Genomic DNA, 17210 nt, shown 5'->3' with positions numbered 1-17210 from the left:
AGTCCCCTTTTTCCGAGGTGCCGCCCACGGTAGCAGCCATTTTTGGTGCCACTGAAGCTGTGTGCCACAGGAGCTCAGGATTGGGCTGTCTGTAATAACTTGCAAATGTGGTAACATAGCACAGGCAGCTGGTTCCATAATTTGGTTTTCTTGTCCGAGGGCAAGACATTAACCAATGAGTTGAAGTAGATTTATGCTAGCAATGAGGTAGAACTTCCTAATTTTACGAGCTGTCTTGCAACAGCCTGCCTCATGCAATTGTAGGCTCTCCCTCATTGACTAGTTTCAAGCAGAGGCTGTATGGCCATCTGTCAGAGGTTTTGGCATTGTCTGTACTGGAAGGGGGATTGGGCATGATGACCTACCTCCAAAGTCCCTTACAACTCTGCAGTTTTATCATTCTATTTTTAAAAAATGGATTTTGTCTGTTTCAGGGTCCAAAATACTGATACACCTGGATTTTTCATGCAGTTTGCTACAAATTACTACCTCCTTACTATAGAAACACTCACTGACTTCTTATTAGAATGGCTCTGTACGTGTTAAGAGTCTTTTTAAAATCCTAGATTTGTCCCCATGTATTTCTTTGTCAAAGAGCTGTCATTTCACCTCTAGAAGCTCCCCTACTTATAAATATGTTCATGCTAGGGGTCTGTTTATTTACATTAATGCCTCTACCAATCCATTTGGAATGTTGTCAGTTTCACTCTGACCATAGTCAACTTCACTGCAGAGCTGTTCAGAGTGCTCCTGGGTGTTTTCCATAGTCCACAGCGTAAGCTGCTGACAGGTTGAGGCTGAAAATGCTCCTTAATGTGCACATTTGTAAGTTGAAAGTTCATAAGTAGGGAAGCCTAAGTACTTGAAGGACTTTGTTTGTGTCTCTGCATAAGGAAGGTCAGTCTCTCACACTCTAAACCTTTTTAGTTATTGCCCTTCAAAGAACTAAGGAACTTCATCTTTGCTATGTGGAGGAAGGGACAATGGGCATAGTGCAGTGCTTCCCAAACTTTTTAGCGCAGGGACCCATTTTTAAAACCACCAATCTACCACAATCCACTGGACAAAAAAATTTAGAAAGAAATATTTATTTCTTAATAATAAATAAATAAATAAATAAATAAATAAATAATCAGGGTAATCTCTCCTGAGGTTGCTAGAAACCTTACCTATATGTGTGTAGACATTTGCTAGACTCCCCCTAAAAATGGAGTTCAACTACTGTTCCCTCAAACCTTTACAATCATTCCAGGGTACCCAGAAGGCTGAACTGGGGAGCAAGATGTGCATTTACGGATTTCCAGGCCAGGCAAAAGGCTGAAACTGGGTTCATATGTGATCTATAGCATGCCAACTACTAGAGAAAATTGGAAAATGTGCCTTTTAAAGGCAATTGACGGTGTGCCTTGTCAATTGTCAAAAAATTGATGGTGCGCCTTGACAATTTTAGTACCTTATCAGTGTGCCATGAGACAAAAAAGGTTGAAAAATCACTGGTGTAATCAAATAGTATTTAATTGGGTCAAAAATACTATTCATTATTCCTGTTATGGAATTCACTCTGTTAAAGTAGAGAATAACAAAAGAGATTTTTGTGAGTGAATGCAAGGACAAATCAAACGGGAAGTTGCTTAATAGATTTCAACTTGATGATTTCAAGTAGCGTCTTTGTGGGGGAAGCAAGTCTAGTAGGTAATAATGATGCAAATCCGCTAAACAATCTGTGGAAAGGATGCAACACCTGCATTCTCAGAGGCAAATACAAACACTAATGAACAGAAATACATGGCTTAGCTAAAAATAAACAAAAAGGAAACAGAAATCTATGCTTAATTTTCCACACACAAGCTGTTCAAACAGTCAGGCATAATGCTAGAATGTAGAGTGTGTCAACAGAAATGGCCTTGTTTTTGCATGGTTAAAACTTGGCAGCAGATTTAGCATTTTGAGTGGCAGTAATAATGCTAAAAGAAGCTTTAGAACTGAATATCCTTAAGCAGTGTGATGGGAGTGTTGTGGGGAGTCACCCAAAAAAGTACAGGCAAGTATCCCTTGACCCAAGAATGTGTTTGTTATATGCTGATTAGCACTCTCTAAAGAAAGATAAATTCATGTTATTTAGCCATGGTCTTTTCGAGAGGTCAAAATAATAGCTGATATCTTCTGTTCACATTTTTCTTGGTTGTTTTTTTAAAGCAGTACTGGCCTTTCAACAAGATGATGTTTAGTGATATCATTCCTATCTCAAATCCTTTAAACTTTTCCCTTAATATTATGTTGTTCTGGACATTAAGAACTTCTTTCTAGAATCTAGATGGGGGGGGGAGAACAAAAGTTATCCATTATCTATTTTTTGGTCTGTTCCATACCAAAGATGTTGGGATAGAACAGGAGCAATAAATATTTCATGTCACCCAAGATTAAACTGCTCTGATACACTATTGAAGTGTTTCTCAAACTGGAGGGCATGAAAAGGTGGGTCGTGAGCCAATTTCAGGTGGGTCCCCATTAATTTAAGTATTTTATTTTTAATATATTAGACCTGATGCTACATGGTATGTGATTGCATTTGGGGAAATGTTACAGACCTGTACTTTTAACGAGCTACTCTGTATATTCCTTTAACAATGATAGTAAATGGGATTTACTTTTTGGTAAGTGTGGGTAGATTTGCAGCCTAGGATTGTTAAAAATTTTCATGCTTGATGATGTCACTTCCAGTCGTGACATCACTTCTGGTGGGTCCTGACAGATTCTCATTCTAAAAAGTGGGTCCTGGTGCTAAATGTGTGAGAACCACTGCACTGTTGTAAATTAAAGCAGCTTTGTTCATGTTTAAGATTGATTTTAAAACATATTTGGGCCAGAATTAACATCTAGATAAATTTGCAACTGGAATGGATGCATGCCATGTATATAATGGTGGAAGAAAATAGCTCTCCTCTCAGGAAATGTAGGTACTCTGCAGCTTCCAGCCGTACAGAATGCTGTGTACATGGACATTCTCTTCTCACATATTGGAATCTCTTCCAGAATTATCCACTGAATTAAAAAAAAAATTGAATTAAAAGATAATACATTGCAGGAGGGTTTGGGCAACAAACAGATAAAGCAGTCTTTCTTCTCTGAGACTTCAATTTTTGAGAACAGCCTAAGGCTGTGAATGAAATTGGTTTATTAGTTTCACTTTGGTCACTGGCTAACATCATTCCACATCCCAAAAATGCCACATTTAATTCTGCCTGATTTGGAATAATTGACCGATCAGGAGCAGGACCCATGAAGTGAACTTTAAATTACATTGTACCCCTAAGGGAGTTGATTGGTTGAAAGAAGTGTCAGTGTAGGTAAAGTTATATTACACCTATTTCTACATTACATTTAGCCTATGGAAAATATCATGGTGTTCTGATGCAGAACTTTGCACGTCTAAGCATAAGGAAGATATAATTGTAAGTTACTGCTGTTTTAGGGCCTAATGCTATGCAGTACTCCACCAGATCCTGACCCTCCTGAACTGCCAGCCCGATACTGAGGCTCTTAATTCTATGCTGAGCCTTGGGTCACTGTAGAATTGTGTAGCCCCGTTGTGGGGCTACTTGCCTTACAAGAGGGAAGGAGACAAAAGTTCTCTTCTCCTAAGGAGCTTCCAGTGCTGCCTGCTGAGTGAACAGGGTGCAGGGGCAGCCATTTTCAGTGCCACAGGAGCCCTGGGCGCTGGGCAGTCCAGGACTGGGCTGCCCATTGGTTTGGGGGTAAATAAGCAACCTATACTAGATATCGCATTCATCTCTAGTTATTCAAATCACTTGCTGTAATTCTGCATACATTTCTCTTCTTTATATGCTGCCATTTGTTGCCAACTGAAGTTTTTAAAAATTACTGATTTAGCAACAACACAATTCTCTGGAAGTGATTTTCCCAGTAAACACTTGCTGGCATGCAGTGCTTTTCTCTCCATCTTCCTTGCTGGTGTTTTTCAGGATGACTTACTCATCCAACTTTTGTCTTGCATTGCACACATTTTAATTATGCCAGTAAAGGTCTCTTGAATCTTGCTGGTTTTTTTAGTTGTATTACATCTTTAAGAAACAGGAGAGGGGAAATCCTATTGAACTGTTTCCCTGATAAATATACAGAAAGAAAGCAGATGTCGTTTTGCAAATGTAGACAGCCTGGTATGCATGTTGTGTAGGCTTGATTTAAACTTCATGTCAAACCATGGTTTGTGCTAATCATAATTTAGAACCCAAGCCATGGCTTGTACTTCCAAATGTGCAACTGGCAATACACAGTCAGAGATGCTTTTCATTTCATCTTCTCAGCATGAGAGGCCTAAGGGAGCCCTAAGAAAAAGTAGTTTGGTTTTTAACACTTGAACTCACAGTAGTCTGGATTGTGTGGTTTCCCAGAGTTTCCTCAGTGCACTCAATTGGTGCATGACCTTTAGGTTCCTGGCATAGGTCTGTGATTGAATGATAGTCATGTGGTTACGTATAATATGTAAGTCATGTCACTTTGTATTGTAGAAGCTCTACTGGTTGCTTTCAGGTTCAATTTGAAAATGCAGGTGAGATGGACATGACCTTGGTGCTACTTCTGTATAAAATGCTCTGAGATAATCAATTGAGATCTTGCTCTGGATGCCTGGTCCTTCAGGGGTGGTATTAAGAATACCAGCATCTCCCTCCCTCCCCTCATATCCCTCCCCTGCAGTACCTGCAGTTTCAGTTATGCACAATTCAAAAATACCCTCAATGTGCAAATCCCTACTTGTGTTGTGGCCTATCTGTTATTGTTCTTGGGTTTTTCTGGCTCTTTGCTGGCTGCAAAATGGAAGCAGTAGACACTCTCAGGAAGCGAGGCAGAAGACTGAAAAGAATGCAGTGCTAAGTTCTGTGAACTCTGTGATAAGCGTCACTTTCTTTTCAGCATTGAGTAGTGGCAGGCAAAGGTTAAATGAGCAACCAGAACTAGGAAACATCCCCCTTTCAGTCTCTAGAAATAAGTGCGATTGTGACAACACCCACCTTCCCAATGCAAGAATACTACAGCAGGCCAGCCCCATCAGGACTTACCATGGCATAGACAACAATGGAGCAAAAGCATAGAATTGCTAGAAATCCCAGCGTCCAGAGTTCAAGTCCCCTTATGCCACTTACACAAATACACAGACTTCCAAGAAATACCTTCACTGTGGAACTCCAGGAGTTGCAGGCAGCCGCACACAGCCCTTCACATGCTCCCCAATGCTTAGAATGATGAAAAAAAAGTGATCACAAACCACTTTTGGTTTCACAATCGCAACCAGGAAGTGCTTTGCGGTTGCTCTTTTCACCATTCTAATTATCAGGTAATTAGTCTAATTACCCCACAACTCCTGGAGCCTGTAGCAGCCTGCAGTGAGTTAAAGCACCCCCCCCTTCACCCCCCTTAGCGCTGTGATCCTAGGAGTTGCTGCCTCTCCCCTTCCCTTGCCTCTTAAAGGGACCAGGGAATCTTTACATGAGCTGGTGGGTGGCGACCCACCAGTTTGAGTACAACTGTCCTACAGAACTGTTGCCCTGGGGGCTGCCTTTGCAGTCTCTCCCTAAAAGACTTATGTTGGGAGTAAAACTCGCAAAAAGTTTGAGAACCACTGCTGTAGGGCCTACAGAATTCTACAGTATAGGCTATTCCATGTTGTCAGAGCAGGTTTCTGTTGCAGAGGCGTTGAATACCAGTAGTCCCCTGGATTTGGGATCTAGTGGAAGCAAAATATCTATTTCTTTTGCTTTTATATATGCCCAGTGTCTGTCACCTCAGGGCTAGAAGTTTTAGAGTATGTGCTGAAGATCAGTGGTTCTTAAACATTTAAGCATTGGGACCCACTTTTCAGAATGAGAATCTGTCAGGACCCCCAGAAGTTATGTCATGACCAGAAGTGACATCATCAAGCAGGAAAATTTTTTAACAATCCTAGGCTGCAATCCTACCCACACTTACCCAGGAGTGACTATCATTGTTAAAAGCTTATACATAGTAGCTTGTTAAAAGTACAGATCTGTAACATTTCACCAAATGCAGTCAAGTACCAGTCTAATAGATTAAAAATAAATTATTGAAATGAATGGGGACCCACTTGAAATTGGCTTATGACCCACCTAGTGGGTCCTGGTCCACAGTTTGAGAAACACTGCTGAAGATAGTACAGGATCCCATGCTACAGTGCAGATTGTTGAGTCTTTGGGTTCAAAATCGCAGACTCTTGCTTAGACTGACAGACATTTTAGTTGAATTCAACCAATTCAGCATAAATACATCCTACACCTTAGATTTCTAGGATGTGACACTGCAGCTCTTAGACTAAAGTTACTGGACCCCCCCTTTTTAAAGTTTACTGATTCTTAAACTAATCCTCAAATCAAGTGAATGGAGAAAGCTTTATGTGCCTGGCACCTTCTTCTCATGCTTTCTTAAACTAATATAAGAAAGACCTGTAGACTAAACAGTCATTTTAATTGTTTGGTAACACTTTATTTTTAAATGATGCACACATTAGTAAATATTTTAGAAAGAAGGCTTAGGTGGGAATCCTACATGTATTTACCTGAGACTAGGTCCCATTGAGTATAATGGGTCTGTCTTCTGTGTTCATATATAAGAATTTCAGTGTTAGAAAGTAGTTTTGATCTTTTAAAATAAATGAAATTGTATAGCAGGCATGTGTGATTGCTTTTGGCAAACACTAGAAGAATGCTTTGGAGCCAGATGAGAAATACTTGATTTTGTAATTGAATTCTGGTATTAATTCATTAGGGTAGTTGGCACTGACCCTGTTGTTCTTCAGGCATCGTCTTTCAGGTCAAAGCAAAAATAACTAGGAGATCAAATAAACACTATTTTTTTTTTTACCCACCCCATATTTGGCTAAAAATAAGAAGGTGGCAAGATCAATAAAAAGGTAATGATCTGTGGTTGAAATACATGTGCTTAACAGCCAACAACACATTAACACAGGCTAGGAATAAAAGTGATGACTATAAATGCTAGAATTACAAGCTGCAGACAGGTATATTTCAAACAAAATGCAAATCTGCTTGTTCATATATACATATTTATGTATTATTGAGCTTGCAATGCCATTATCATTAGAATATCCCCTTAAGCCTAAACTGTTTGACACTTCATTTCTTTTTCTGGCTTTTCTGATTAAACTTTTAAAAAGTAGGCAGATTCTTGTTTTTCTCCTACTAATAAGTGATGGTATAATAAGGGACTGTAGTAACTGCAGCATATGGGATATAGGAAAGGGGGAAAAGTGGATACCCCACCTCTATGGTACTAACATTTCCTTGTAGAGAAAACTACTGTTGTTCTAGTATCCATGGGGGATGTGTTTCAGGCCCTCCCATGGATATGGGGAACCCCATCTCCACATCCCCCTGTACCCATCTGCATTATTTAAAGGCCTGCTGTGGCTTCTTACAGGTTGCTATAAGCTTGCAAGCTTATACTGCATGCAGGTAGGCTGCTGGCAGCCTGAAGAGACTACATCGAAGGTTAACAGGAAGCAGTTAACTTCCTACTTTCTGTTAACATTTTGATCTAGCCTCTTCAAGCATTAATGTGTTATAAGCTTGGAAGCTTATAGCGACTTGTAAAAGCAAGAAACATTTCACCCCAGTACAGTATTGTAGCTAGAGGGGGGAATGGTAAGTACTGCAGCCGCCACAATGCACCGTGTTAGTCGCCCTTCCCACTTGCCGTGGGAGCCATTCTGGGCAGCAACAGCAACATGCAGGCACTCTTTGAACCAAATAGCATATCTTGTGCATTTCTGTCACTGCCCAGTATGGTTTTGTTGGTGAGTGGGAGAGGCTGCTTTCGTGGCACATTGCAGCACCTGCAGCACTTATGTTTTGCCCCCCCCCCCCAAGCCATGCTACTGACTTGATAAACCTTTAAACCACACTAATGGCCATGGTGGGTACGAATCCCCCCGTATCTGTGAATACAGGATTTGCTGATACTGGGAGCTGACTGTAAACAAATTTTTTTGATGTGAACTTGAGAGCCTCTTTAAAAAATGAACAGTTAAAGCTTTGAAAGCATAAAAAAATCCTGTATGTACTTTAAATTTAATAAATTATTTCCCCAAATTATATTGTGAAATGTATGAACAATGTACCCTTAAAACGTATTTCTTACGTAGGTTTAGGAAAAGCTACATTATGAGTACTGTTTGTAGAGACAGAAAGCACTGGAGTATTTGCTTTTAATCATTTGAGATGTGGGCATCACAATTACGAGTGGCATGGAGAAAGTAACTAAAAGAAATGTTTTTTCCTCTCTCACGATACTAGCGCGCGCGTGCCTCCAAGGAAAGTATCATTGGCATCAGAGTCAGGCCCAGCAAAGGAAAATACTACCTTATACAACATGTTATTATATAATTCTCTGGCACAATCTGTGGTGATGGCTTAGTGGATTAGACAAATTCATAGAGGAGAGATCTGTCAGCTATTATTAGCCATGATAGTTAAAATTGAACCTCCATGTTCAGAGGCAGCAAATGCCTAAATAGCAGTTGCTGGGGCGTGAACAATGGGGGGGGAGTTGTTCTTTTCATGCTCTCTTTCTGGATTCCTTGGAAGCAGCTGGCTGACTGCAGTTGGAAAAAGAATGCTGACTAGATGGTCCCTTGCTGCTCTTACGTATCTTTACAAGGAAGGAATGATGCATTTGTTGCTTTTATATCTGGGTGGACACAAAGAGGAACTAAAATGAGACAAACTGGAATTCCTTAGAAGTGGAAAGAAAAGCGGACCCGAGCAAGCATGCTGTATTAAGGTTGCAGTGCAATGAAAAAAAATGAGAAGCTGCAAAGTAAAAGGAAAATAATAGCTGGAGTGTGTGGTTTTGGCTTGAAAGACTACAGCTGTCCGAGTTACAGAACATATTGCCAGGGGCAGGAATGGCTTTAAGAAATCAATAGAGCAAGATTATTTTAATTCAACATGTTTGGGGATATGAAGAGGTTTTTGAGGGGACTTTTTCCTGGCTTCATTTTTGAAATGGAGATTACAACATATGGGCTAATTTGTTTTAGCAGGACACTGTCAGAGTAGATTTACTGGTCCCATGAGCAGTTCCTTTCATCTTGAGTACAGCGTAGTGTCAGTGTGACACATAGAAATCCCAAGCTTCTGTGTGTAACTCATTCTCTTTAAAGGCCTCTGTAAATGCCAGCCTAGGCCTTGGAACCTTGCCAGTAGAAATACTCAGGCCTGAGGCAATGCCAGCTGCCAAAAAAAGGAGGGAGGGCCCATTCCAGTTTTGAGAAAATCTCGTATGAGTGCCCCGAGTTGAGCCATCTCTTTTTCATCTGTTGCTGTTTTCCCCTACTTCCTGATGTTATTAGAATTGAATGGTTTATGGCGGTAGTATAAAATAATTTCAGAAGTTCTTGTTAAGAAGCTTGTCTTACCTCATAAGGCAAATCAGCAAAACAAAAGAAAAAAATCACTCGAGTAACTGCAGGATTATGTTTCCTGTGTGGCCACAGCCCTGAATCGTTCGTTCTACAGCTGAAGACCAATTCCAATTGGCTGTTGCAATTGTTCCAATTATGTTGCAGTGGAATGGCATACTAAGTGGGGAAGAGATGTGTGGGCCCATGCTCTTCCTCACATGATTCAGGGCCTGATGGAGGTTTTGTCCAAACTGGACCAGCAGCTGTTCACGTTTTATGGTTAGTGCAAAAGAATAGGTTGAGAGCCAAGTAGCTGAATGGCAGGACTAGTTTTTTTTGGGGTGGAGTGGGGTAGGGGGAGAAGGACCAGTGAGAATTTGACTTTGTAGAATCACAGGTAGTCATATGTATCAGTGCTTCCCAAACTTTTTAGCAAAACTTTTAAAAATTATGATCTATTGGAACCTGCTGGACCTCCCAAAAACTGGGTTCACATGTGACCTATGGCATGCCAATTACGAAAGAAAATTGGAAAATGTGACATTTTAATTTGGTGGTATGGAGATTACCTCACACTACAGGTTAGCATTCCAGCTAACAATGTTCTTCTGTAAACTGGGCAAGGATGCTTGGAAAGTTTTTTTCTTTCCTTTTTTATTGTTTCAAAAACTTTTTGTGACCCACCAAAAATTGACTTGCAACCCGCTGGTGTGTTCTGACACACAGTTTGGGAACCATTGGTCTATATTGACCCGTTGTGTTAGACTGGAATTCCCCCCCCCCCCAATAATATAACTAATCACATTTAAGAAATATTTATAATTTCAGAATTTGAAAAATAGGTTGTAACAGAGATCCATGGATAATATTCTTTGGTTCTAAAACTGGAACAGGTTTGTGCAAGAATGTGCTTGTTTGTTCCATTTATTGTTTCTGTTATGCTCTGTATTGTATTGTGGAACAGTTGCCTGAGAGAAAAGAATGTTTGTTTCAGTTCTGTTTTAGGCAGAAAGGTTTTGAGGGAGAGCCCCAGGAATATGAAGTACAGGTGCAATCTCGGTATACGCTGATTTAACTCACTGCGAATACTGGGGTTGCCATCTAAATGGTATAATGGAATCATTTCATTATATTGCATTGCATTCAGCAACTCTTGTGGCTGAATGTGGTGTATATTGATGCTGGGAGACCCAGAAGTGCATCATTTGAGCTAATTTTAAGCCCTGAGAGGTTTGGAAACCACATAGCTGGACCGTGCAAAGGTAAGAAATGTTGTTTTGGTGCTTTTTTCAAGACACTTAAGTGGTGACTCCGGTATCCACAGATTTCGATATCCACAGGGGGGAGGCGGGTGTCTGGAGATTGGACTGTTCAGAGGAAGGCTCTGTGGAAATGGCACGTTAAAACTACTTACGAGAAGTGTAACTTTAAAACTGACCATTTGATTGGGTAGAATGTGAGAAGAAGGGTTAAAGTTAGACTGAGCTGGAGCACAGGCATTTTTTGAGAAGAAAGAGGTGAAGGAAGCAGCTGCAACTTAGAAAAGGGAGATCCGGGACAAAGCGCCATCATAGAGCAGTCTGCTGCAAGTGGACAAGAAGCTGGACTAAAAGCTGAATCTTATGAATATTATCATTTGGAACATCTCTATAGTGTTAGCTGTCTAACAGTGTGATGCTATGCACATTTACTCAGAAGTACACCCTACAGTGTTCGATGGGAACTACTCTCAGGTCATTGTTTATATAGCAGCCTTAGCTCATTTAAACAAACACAAATCTTCCAGTGAAAACCAATGTGAATAAAGTCAAGGAAATTAGACTAGGAATATGGTTCTGTGGTGTGGATAATTTCCAAAGCGTTATTGATGATGAATGCATGTAAAAATCTTTTTGCATCTAGAGTACAAAAGAGAAGGCAAACGGAGAAGGTAGCAGTACGGAAGGGCTCCCATATATGTGGATCCCATATCTGTGGATTTACTTATCCATGGATTGGGTCCGGGGCTGCCCCAGCACACACACCTCTTTCGGAGGCGAGGGGAGCTCTGCTCCATAGCTTCTGGAGGGGCTTGTGAGCTCAGCAGGAGCCGGGAACATTTGTTACCAGCCTCTGCTGAGCACAGACTGAGTTCTGAAAGTTTTTTTTTTTTTTAAGTGACTTCTGGTTTCATGGAGAAACCAGAAGTTATGTTTTTAATGCCTTCTAAGGCATTGGGAGGCCTGAGAAGCCTTAGAGGAATCCCCGTGGATAAGTGGGTTCACCTCTATTAATTTGATGTTGGTTTTAATGGTGAGTTCTCTGTTTAGCTATATGTAGCTTTTAAAAAGAGAGGCAAAAGCATATATTTTATGTTGGATAAAGCCATATTTCAGAACACATATAGGCATTTGACACTTCATTATATGCCTTCATATTTTAAACTTGAAAATGCTTATTTGGTTTTCATGTGCTGCTGCAGTTCTAGTAGTCCAATGTTCCTGAAAAGTTAGCATGTTCCATGTGACTGTAGTATCCTTGTATTTAGCATCATCTATTATTTGATTTAAAATTGCACTCTCTGTTCTTTTGAATGCCTCTGAGAGGATACGTGCCTTAGTATGAAGATATTTTCAATGACCGGAAACCGTTCTTAACATTGGATCTGATTACAGATAAGTTTTACATCTCTCCTTTTGCAGAAATCTGGCTTAAAATGGGAAAGAAGCAAAATAGGGCCTTTCAAAGTAACTGGTTTGATAACTTTTTAGTGTAGTTTCCAGAGAGGTATTATACTCAAATATGCAGGTATTTTGAGTAAAATGACAGAAGGATCTTATGACACCTTAAGCAAACACCTTATTTTGTCATGAACTTCATGGACAAGAACCCATTTCATCCGATGAAAGCAACTGCAGTTCATGGAAGCTTATGTGAAAGTAAGGGCGCAATCCTAACCAACTTTTGAGCACTGACTTAGCTGCAGTGCATCTCCAAGGTAAGGTAATACACATGCTCTTACTTTGAGGAGGCCCCCTTGACTGCTTCCACAATGCAGGTTGCAGTGCACTCCGCATTGGCACAGCTATGTCAGTGCTAGAAAGTTGGTTAGGATTGCGCTCTCTGTTTGTTTGTCTTTGACGTACCATAAGACTTGCTTGTTGTTTTAGTGCATCATAGGTGTTTATCTGTAAGTTTTCTTGCCTTTCTGTGTATTTTCCCCCTTATAATGAAGCACCCACTTATATAAAAACAGAACATAAAAATCTGTTTCTCGTGCTGTCTGTTTGAGTTCTCATTTGTAAATAGAAACAAAAATCTAAATGCATTTTGTTCAGAAACTTTTTAATGAAGGGGCTGACATTTAATATTGAATCTCTTCATTAAGTTGAGTGCCCTTTAGGATGAACAGTGTGATTTTTTGACTCTAGGCCAGGGGTGCCCAAACCCAGGCCCACGGGCCATTTGTGGCCCTCGGGGACCCCCAATCCAGTCCTCAGGGAGCCCCACGTCTCCAACGAGCCTCTGGCCTGCCGGAGACTTGCGGGAGCCCTCGCATGCCTGACGCGGCTGCTCTTTGCAGCAACAGTGAGGAAAAGGCTAAGCACTCACAGCAGAGCAGAAGCCCTGCCTATCCGCAACCCTCCCATTAGGTTGGGGAGCTGCAGCTGAGTCCAGGCATCGAATGGGGGTGAGAAGTCCTGAGTCTGTTTGTGCTGCTTGAGTTTGTCTTGGGGTGGGGGAGAGGGTGTTGCAAGGGAGAAATTGCGGAATGTTTGAATGCAGCTGGAGAGCTTGTCTACACAGCAGTAAGTCCCATCAGAGTCAGTGGGGCTTACTCCCAGGGAAGTGTGGATCCGATTGGGCTGTGAGTGCTCGGTGTTGGAGGCGTGGACTGCAGGGGAGAACTCACGGGATGTTTGTATGGGGAGGAAACCTACTGCTTTTGCTTGTTGGGGCTGCTGGCAGAGAGGGAAGAAGATGGGAGGTCCATTTATGAATGGGGAAATACACACAGCTCTCTGCCTGCTTCTGAGTTTGTTTGGTGCTGGGTGCAGGCTGGGGGAGAGGGAGACAGGCCGCTCCCTTCTCTGTGTGAATGAAGAGAAACAAACTCCTGTTCTGAGGGGGCAGGTGCCCACCAGCTCCCTGACTGATTGCTGCTGCTTGTTGCCAGGATTTGGGGGGGGGGGAGTGAGATTAAAACATGCTCTTGCATGGGGGGGGGAGAAAGAGCCCACACTGACTCCTCTTAAGTTTGTTCTGTACTTTTCCCTAGGAAGAGGTGTGTTATATGTGTCAGGAACTATTTTAACAATTCCCCTTTTCTGGATCTCATGTGTATTATAAATAAGCTCAGTAAAATTCATTCATTCATATAAGTTCTGTCTCTAATATATTCATTTATGTAAATTTATTCAAATGTGAAATGTAAATTTCCCCTGGCTCCCAACACAGTGTCAGAGAGATGATATGGCCCTCCTGAAAATGTTTGGACACCCCTGCTCTAAGCTGACTGAAAGCCTGTTTTTTCTTGCATTTATAACGACAAACACAGCAGGGAGGGGAACTATGCAGAGTGACAGATCTGAAGGAGAATGATTGGAAAATATCCTACAAGAGAGTGATAGCCCAATCCTGAGCTGTCCGGGGCGCTGGGCTGTGGCGGCACTGGAAATGGCTGTTGCCGCATCCTGCACGCCCCAGGCAGCTGCCGGTGGCTCCTCAGGAGAAAAGAACTTTCGTCCCCTTCCCCGGGTAAATGGAGTAGCCCTGCAATGGGGCTACAATGGGGAAAACACAACTGCCTTATGTAACAAAAAGTGGATTTCCTTGATTCAGTACTGACCAGTGAGACTGGTTGTTCTGAGAGTCAGTGAAGTGTTGTTACAACACAGCAGGGATCCAGTTAGGTTTTAATGAGTCAGCTCTCATTTCCATGCATCAGAGCTAACACTATAACTCTTATTCAGTTGTGTGAGTGACATCAAGTTGGCCACTGTTTTTTTGTTGTTGTTTATTGATTTTTTGAGTGACCTGTACTGCACTATATTAAAAGAAATAAAGTTAATGGGAGTGACACCAACCCTACTGAAGCTTCTGCATTTAGGCTGCATGTATGATATTGCAATGTATTCTGTATGGTCTGGCATGAGAGGAAGTCCATCATAGGAGTGATGCAATGAAGCTCTTGTATCGGGTGACAAAAACTGTAGTGACTCTGAAGAGCACCTCTTGCAAAAATATACTGTGCAAAAAATACTGTGTGCTACCACTCTAAGACCTGCTGCTGGAGCCCATAAAAGTCCTGGTTGAGTTGTGCCACCAGCTATGCCAACATGGCATTACAAAATACATTTTTGATAATCGCAAAGGAATACTACTGATGTTTCTGCATCTGCAGCAGTTGTATGCTATTCCATCTGTTTAGTGATTGGATGTCACTTGTTGAAATGCCAGCCTATCAAAACTGGAAAGGTTTGTTTTTTTCCAGTACTCAAAACGCTGTAAAATTCATAAGTCTAACATGCTGCCAGCGTAGCTCTCTTTATAGACTCTCTTCTCTATCTTGATATTGTGAGCAAGCTATGGGGGATTGTGCCATTTTTTTCTTTAGGGAAAAGTATTTGCTTCAGAAATAAAATGTATTTTGTAAAGTTGAATTTCATGTCCTGTGTTTAGCCTATGCATGTGACCTTGGGATCAAGATGACTTACACTGTAGAACAGAATTCAGATTCCCACTAGATATTTACATTATTTTATTGGAATAAAACAAAATGAGAATGCATTGGGGGTTGAGGAACTGAAAGAAAATCAGTTTGTCTAGAAAAAAAGCCAAACTTTGGGAATCCTGAAACACTGGAAAATGTTTGTTAAAATTTGGATATAGAAACCCATACTTAAAGTGTGCTCAGGCATCCAATAAACTCACAAAAAAGTTCACTAAGGTTGTCTTATTAGATTACAAACCACTTGCTTTTCGTAGTATCCCAATCTGAAAGAAAGAAAATCCATTGAAAATGGGAAGCATGTTTAAGATCAAAGTACGTAAATGCCAGCAGTTGCACTTTTTAAAGTGACTAATTTTGAGGAGATACTCTTAATTTGTCTCTGATCTTATTAATCTTTTTATTATATAGTGTAAATAACCCTTTTTGTTAATTCCTGATATATATGAGCAACCTTTTGTGCCCCCTCAGTGACTGTGGGTCCAATCCTACCCAATGTTCCAGTGCTGATGCAGCTGTTCCAGTGCGACATGCACTGAATCCTTTGGTGGTGGGAACAGTCATAGAAACCTCCTCATGGTGAGGGAACATTTGTTCCCTTATCTCAGGGTTCATTGTGGCTGCGTTGGTGCTGGAAAGTTGGATAGGATTAGGCCCTCAGTTGCATAGAAAACCAGATATTTCAGCTCTTTTTAAAAAGTAATGAACAAAAAGTTGGCCGATTTCATTGTTTACCATTTCTGGAAACTGAATTATGAACAGACTTACAATAAACCTTCAGTCATAAGGTTTACAACTTAATGGTGTAAGAGGCATTTTTTGTCATTGTATCCAGTATATTTATCTGTTTTCAATCCATTTGTATCCTAGTTGTATAATGAATTGCATTGTTTCTATTTTTGTTTGTCTGATATGTAAGTGAATTGCTGTAGTAAAGCACATTCTGTATGTCATTTGCTATCCTCCAATCCTCTGGCACCGTGGCAGTTTTGAGGGACAAGTTGCATATTTTATCAGCAACTTGCTGCATAAGAGATCAGCAACTTCATTCTTTAATTCCTTAATAACTCTTGGGTGGATGCCATCAGGGCCCGGTGACTTCTTGATCTTTAATTTATCAATGAGGTTCGAAACATCTTCCTTTTCAACCTCTATCTGACCATTCGGGCAGCGGTATTTGCCCGAGGTCTTCTGCCATGAAGACAGATGCAAAGAACTCATTTAATTTCTCTGCCATCTCTAAGTCTCCTTTTATCTCCCCTTTCCCTCCCTCACCATCCAGAGGGCCAACCACTTCTCTGGCGGGTTTCCTGCTACTAACATATATGAAGAAGCTTTTATTATTCCCCTTAATGTTGCTGGCCATGCATTCATCATAGTCTCTCTTGGCCTCCCGTATCACCTTCTTACATTTCTTTTGCCACAGTTTGTTCCTTTTTATTCTCTTCATTAGGGCAGGGTATGTGACTGCATTTGGGGAAATGTGACACATCTGTAATTTAACTGGCTACTATGTATGTGCTTTTAACAATTATAGTAAATGTGACTTACTCCTGGGTCCCAGTGCTAAACATTTGAGAACCACTGCTGTATGTTATTCCTATGCAGAACTCTTTGTTCCAATGCATTTTTTGTAAGACACCAAACAGGAACTTTTTTGGGGGAAAGCTGTTAGGCATAGAATTCTACTGTCAGGAATGAATATCACATTGACTGTCCAAGTGGCAGAATATTCTAGGTCAGTGGTTCTCACACATTTAGCACCGGGACCCACTTTTTAGAATGAGAATCTGTCAGGACCCACCAGAAGTGACGCCATGAGTGGAAGTGACATCATCAAGCAGGAAAATTTTTTAACTATCCTAGGCTGCAATCCTACCCACACTTACCAGGAGTAAGTCCCACTGACTATCATTGTTAAAAGAATATACATAGTAGCTTGTTAAAAGTACAGGTTTGTAATACTTCCCCAAATGCAGTCAAATACCATGGGAGCATCAAATCTAATATATTAAAAATAAAATACTGAAATGAATGGGAACCCAT

Source organism: Tiliqua scincoides, chromosome 1 (assembly GCF_035046505.1).
Source record: "Tiliqua scincoides isolate rTilSci1 chromosome 1, rTilSci1.hap2, whole genome shotgun sequence".
NCBI classification, from domain to species: domain Eukaryota; kingdom Metazoa; phylum Chordata; class Lepidosauria; order Squamata; family Scincidae; genus Tiliqua; species Tiliqua scincoides.
The sequence above is the reverse complement of the archived record's forward strand: the minus strand, read 5'-3'. Positions refer to the sequence as shown.